The sequence below is a fragment of the Oncorhynchus mykiss genome, chromosome 6 (genome assembly GCF_013265735.2).
Source record: "Oncorhynchus mykiss isolate Arlee chromosome 6, USDA_OmykA_1.1, whole genome shotgun sequence".
In the NCBI taxonomy this organism is placed as follows: domain Eukaryota; kingdom Metazoa; phylum Chordata; class Actinopteri; order Salmoniformes; family Salmonidae; genus Oncorhynchus; species Oncorhynchus mykiss.
This window is the reverse complement of record NC_048570.1, coordinates 27584603-27591089: the sequence shown is the minus strand read 5'-3', so window position 1 is coordinate 27591089 and position 6487 is coordinate 27584603.

Genomic DNA, 6487 nt, shown 5'->3' with positions numbered 1-6487 from the left:
CTCTCCTATTATTTTTTATTTAACCAGGTAGGCCAGTTAAGAACTAGTTCTCATTTACAACTATGACCTGGCCAAGATAAAGCAAAGCAGTGTGACACAAACAACAACACAGAGTTACACATGGAATAAACAAATGTACAGTCAATAACACAATAGAAAAGTCTATATACATGATAATTTGATTACACAGTTAACATTTTCAGTTGCAATAGACGGAAACAAAATATTGATTATAATAATAGGATATATATAAACTCACCACAGGCAAATTTAGCGCTCAGTATACACTCATGAAAAATTTGCGAGTCATGCACAGACCCAGGCCACTTACAGCAGCTTCCACATTGCTGATGATGTGGGCTGCATCACATATGATCTTCACAGTGCAAAACAGAAATTAGCTGTATTGTGAAATATCTTTCACTTGGAATGCTAAAGACTACTATTTAGGTCTACCTGCACATTAATACTGTGGAAAGACTTCCTATTCACAATCTCCTTCATTTACTGATAGGAATATGAGTGCCATCTATGCAGCCCATCACACCTGGAAACCCTAAAATATATCAAATTAATTTATTAGTGCTTCAAGTCTCAAAGCTTCATACTAAAATCAATTATTGCTTAGACTGATACCTGCAATTCTGTGGAATTATTTGATTATTTGATTATTTGAGTCTTGTTGGTCTGTGACTGGGGAACACCACAAAAGTAAATGTTTCAGTGCATAAGTCACATTTCTGACAGCCCGACAGACCGATGATATATAGAAAACTCCTGTTGGCAAAAAAACAAAGTGCAACACATAATTTGTTCCGAACTGAGAGCATGTCCACAATGCGTCATATGAACGATATGAGGGCTGAGAATATTGTTCAGATGAATGATCGATTGTGCATAAAAACGGAAACCCTCAAACAGAATCATCAGGGAATGATAAAACATCAAAGCAGGGTCTGATCACCCTCTCCCAACAGAGATTTCTGTGGAGTATTTGTGCTTCAATATCAACTGGCTCTTCAAGAAAAGGACACGCCATGTCTGACACCTGCTTCAGTCTGCAGGCTTCAGCTAAAGAGGAGAAACTCAAGGTTATTTGAAAACCTGCCAGCGAGCAGGTTAGCTTCACTGAGTATGTTGCCATAGTAACTGACTCATCGAGTTAAGCTGAACTGGCTTTGTGAAACCAAAAACCCAGTTTCCTTCAACTCTGAGTCAACTAACTGAGTTTTCACTAACCCGCTTCCTGAAACAGGGCCCTGTTGATTAAAAAAACAAACAGCAGAGGATTGTGTATAGACAGACAATCCTAATCTACCAATTTCTAATCAAAGTAGTTAGCTAGTTAATGACAAATAATTATTTGAGAGAAAACAGTTTCTGTGTCGGTTAACGTTATGTGTTACAAACCCCCTTTGCTCAGCAGTCTAGGGGGGATGGAAAAGAGACCCGTAACATATCCCATGCAAATCATAACAGTGAAAAGGAACAGTGAGAACTAAAAGAAATCCACAGACAACTTAAACCTACCGTCAAACACCTTGGGTTTATTTTAAACACACGGTAATGGGGTGGGGAAAACAGGCTGAGCTGGACCCAAGGAAATAAATAATAAATATCCAAAAACCCTAAGCTAGTCTTACTTGCTTCAAGCACAGCTAGCTAACTAACCAATAAAATACAGTGGGTAGTTCGCCCAGTTCTAACTAGGATATTTAGACAATGTTTTCCTACGGGTAATGTATTTCCATGGGTGACTTGGTATCCCCTTTTCCCACCAACAAACAGTCATACACCACAACAATACATGCTCACAGGATAACGGACAATGTGAGATGTGGGTGTGTGTGGGGGGGGGAGAAAGAGAGAGAGAGAGAGGAGGTCAAAGCCTGTCACACATCCCAAGCATCCTGCATAGACTTATTCTCTCATCAACACATAGCGTCTCGGAAGATGCTACTTAAGGTGATAATCCTTGGAGACTCGGGTGAGTTGAAAACTTGCAGTGTGAAGCCTGTTCATTCCAAAGTATCCTTCCCACAGATCAGTTTTACTTCTTTCGTGTATATGGGGGGGGGGGGGGGGGGGGGGGGGAGGAGAAAGAGAGAGAGAGAGAGGAGGTCAAAGCCTGTCACACATCCCAAGCATCCTGCATAGACTTATTCTCTCATCAACACATAGCGTCTCGGAAGATGCTACTTAAGGTGATAATCCTTGGAGACTCGGGTGAGTGGAAAACTTGCAGTGTGAAGCCTGTTCATTCCAAAGTATCCTTCCCACAGATCAGTTTTACTTCTTTCGTGTATAGCACAAGTCAAAAGTTTGGACACACCTACTCATTCAAGGGTTTTTCTTTATTTCTACATTGTAGAATAATAGTGAAAACATCAAAACTATGAAATAATGGAATGGAATCATGTAGTATGGAATCGTGTAGTAACCAAAAAGTGTTAAATAAATCAAAATATATTTTACATTTGAGATTCTTCAGTAGCCACCCTTTGCTTTGGTGACAACTTTGGCATTCTCTCAACCAGTTTCATGAGGAATGCTTTTCCAACAGGAATTTCCCACATATGCTGAGCACTTGTTGGCTGTTTTCCCTTCACTCTGCGGTCTAACTCATCCCAAACCATCTCATTTGGGTTGAGGTCAGCTGATTGTGGAGGCCTGGTCATCTGATGCAGCACTCCAACCCTTCTTGATCAAATAGCTCTTACACAGCCTGGAGGTGTGTTGGGTCATTGTCCTGTTAAAAAAATTAATACTAAATAAATCACTGACAGTGTCACCAGCAAAGCATCCCCCATACCATCGCACCTCCTCCTCCATGCTTCACGGTGGGAACCACACATGCGAAGATGATCCGTTCACCTACTCCGCATCTCACAAAGACACGGCGGTTGGAACCAAAAATCTCATCAGACCAAAGGACAGATTTCCACCGGTCTAATGTCCATTGCTTGTGTTTCTTCACTCAAGCAAGTTCTCATTGGTGTCCTTTAGTAGTTGTTTCTTTGCAGCAATTCGACCATGAAGGCCTGATTCACCTAGTCTCCTCTGAACAATTGATGTTGAGATGTGTCTGTTACTTGAACTCTGTGAAGCATTTATTTGGACTGCAATTTCTGAGGCTGGTAACTCCTAATGAACTTGTCCTCTGCAGCAGAGGTAACTCTGGATCTTTCTTTCCTGTGGTGGTCCTCATGAGAGCCAGTTTCATCATAGTGCTTGATGATTTTTGTGACTGCACTTGAAGAAACTTTCAAGTTCTTGAAATGTTCCGCACTGACTGACCTTCATGTCTTAAAGTAATGATGGACTGTTGTTTCTCTTTGCTTATTTGAGCTGTTCTTGCCATAATATGGACTTGGTCTTTTACCAAATAGGGCTATCTTCTGTATAAGACCCCTACATTGTCACAACACAACTGATTGGCTCAAATGTTTTAAGAAGGAAATAAATTCCAGAAATTAACTTAACAAGGCACATTTGTTATATGAAATGCCTTCCAGGTGACAACCTCATGAATATGGTTGAGAGAATGCCAAGAGTGTGCAAAGCTGTCAAGGCAATGGGTGGCTACTTTGAAGAACCTCAAATATCAAATATATTTAGATTTTCTTAAAAAGAAAATGGTCACTACATGATTCCAAATGTGTAGAAAAGAGTAAAAAATAAAGAAAAACCTTGAGTAGGTGTCCAAACTTTTGACTGGTACTGTAGCTCTAAGTATAAGCAAGTGCAAGCAAACGAGCTGCGACAAATTGAGAGATGTTAGTTCAGATACATTTTGCAAGATGTTGAGGCCTGAACTAACACAGAGAGTGAGAGAGCGATGCAGAGTCAGCGGTTAGCCTACGATTTGACATTTTTTACTATGTGGTCTAAAAAGAAAGGAAAATCCACTTTTATAGACAATATACCGACGCGCAGACAATGCATTGCGCAAACAAAACAACCCTCGCCATATCAACTGGAATTACAGGGGTCTATTACTGAACCTTTTTTGAAAAACAATATTTGAATGGGGAGAGACTGTCAAACATGTTTACAGACCCAACAACACTATATAGTATCCCCTCCCCGTGAAAAAAAGTACACACTAATTATAATACAAATAGTAAGCAAAACAATGAAATGCACCATTCTAACATCGCATAAACTGATGAATGAGACGGACCTATATAAGTAATATAACAATGGAGGTGTACAAACGATGGCATAAGGGAACGATGAGCGGTTGAGAGGCAAGCTGTAATTTCGATTAAGACATCAGCAAGCTGAGGCGGACGAGCATAATGTATATGCCTATTCGTTGGGCACTTTTCAAATTGACAGCGACAGAATTCAGAACATGGGCCGTTTTTACAGTATTCTCTCAGTACACCAAGTCAGAACCGCAGGATAAATAACAGGGGCACATAAGCAGACAATGAAAGCTCTTACAATATTCAATGATTACATTTCTCTAACAGCTATAGGCTACATGTGCACCACTAAGTCAGAACAGTAGGCTAAGTTCTGAGGGGGAGAGGATTTGTAGCTCAATTGGTAGAGTATGGCACTAGTAACGGCAGGGTAGTGGGTTCGATTCCCGGGACCACCCATATATTGAGATGGACAAAATTCGTAGGGTGAGACACATAAGCTACTAACAGCTTACTACACAACATACACTTAGTATTACTTTCTTAGCTAGAGTATACATATCTCCCTGGCATATTACATCACTTGGACTCAGTGTTGTTGTCCTGTTCTCACCTGTTCTCACTTGTACAGGAAGATGGCATGGTGGTCCACCTTGTAGACAAACTTGTGACACAGCCCTGCAGTGCTGTCTCACAATTGCCACTCAATTTAATGTGTGCAGCATACAATAAATATTTTTGGACTCAGTGTTGTTGTCCTGTTCTCACTTGTACAGGAAGATGGCATGGTGGTCCACCTTGTAGACAAACTTGTGACACAGCCCTGCAGTGCTGTCTCACAATTGCCACTCAATTTAATGTGTGCTATAATTTTGGCACGCACGTACCTATTCTCCTTTGTTTATTGGTTGTGAAGGTCGGGGCTTGTCTATACGCAGTGTCTAGCTGAGCCACAATTTTCCCCAGTAATCCCAGTTTAAAGGCCCTGAACAGCCATTCTGAAAAGTACTTTTTCTCTCATGGCTAACTATCAGGAAGTTTGAAAAGACAGGCTGAGTGGCCCGGAAGCTTATTTTAATGAGTTGACTGACGGCTCTTTCAAACGTCTATGTCAAGCAACATGGATGCACTCAAAGAAACCAAGTTTGTATTCTGCTGTATTAACTCAAGTAATTTTTTCTCAAAGCTGACCTGTTTTGCATACCCTACCCTACCATGAGACATCCATGTCTTCATCACTGGAAAAGATAAATGGTTGAGTTTGATAAAATTAACAAATAGGGTTGTCAAACTATTAAAACATATCTTGAATAAAACATTAAAATAAATTGTTTACATTATTTTACCTTTAACGTCTAAAAACATGAACGCTTTCGCGTATGTTGTAGCTTAGACCCTATTTGACATAACCTGAGGTATTTGTGTTGTGCCCGCCATCGGCTGAGAGACGGCATACTCTTGAATACAGTGTGGGTCTCATTTCAATCATGGTCTGAAGGGATATGTACAGTCTATTGCAATTTAGCGGGTACATCATTTACATTTTCACTTCCAATTACTACCATAACGATGGCTGTCGGTCAACCCACAAATGTGAATGTATATTTGATTTATTATTTCAAAAGGTTTTCTTTGTAAGATTGAAGTAGAATTTAAAACTACTAATATTCCCATTCAAGTCTAAATGTTCTGATGTGTGGACCTCCAAACATGTTTGCGCTACCTTTTAAATTTTATTCCCATTTCAGTACATTTATCAGCCAAAACATGACACCCACATGCTGTGTGTCAACCAATGGCAGACACAACACAAACACCTCAGATGATGTAAAATAGGGTTTAACCTAAAATATATGCAGAAATGATAGTTTGTGGTTTTTAAACACATTTCTGGGATTTCCTTTTTTTTTACTAGATCTGGGACATCGCACGGCAGGAGAAATTCCAGTCGTTGGGAGTTGCTTTCTATCAAGGTGCAAACTGTTGTGTCCTTGTGTACGATATTACCGCTCCCAACACCTTCAAACTCTTGAAAGCTGGCAAGATGAGTTCCTGATTTAAGTCACCCCTCGTGACCCAGAGATCTTCCCCTTTGTTGTGCTCGGCAACAAGATTGACTTTGAGAACAGCCAGGTCTGTGCATTTGCCCAGATGTGTGAATTATGTGAAGTTATGCCATGTTGCATAGTTACCTCAGTTTTTGGTTTGCTGTGTGAAATGTCATTTGTAAATATTATATTATTGACCAGGTGATAACCAATCAAGCCCAGGCATGGTGTACAAGTAAGATCAGTACACCTCCTTCGAGACAAGTCCGAAGGAGGCCAATGTTGATC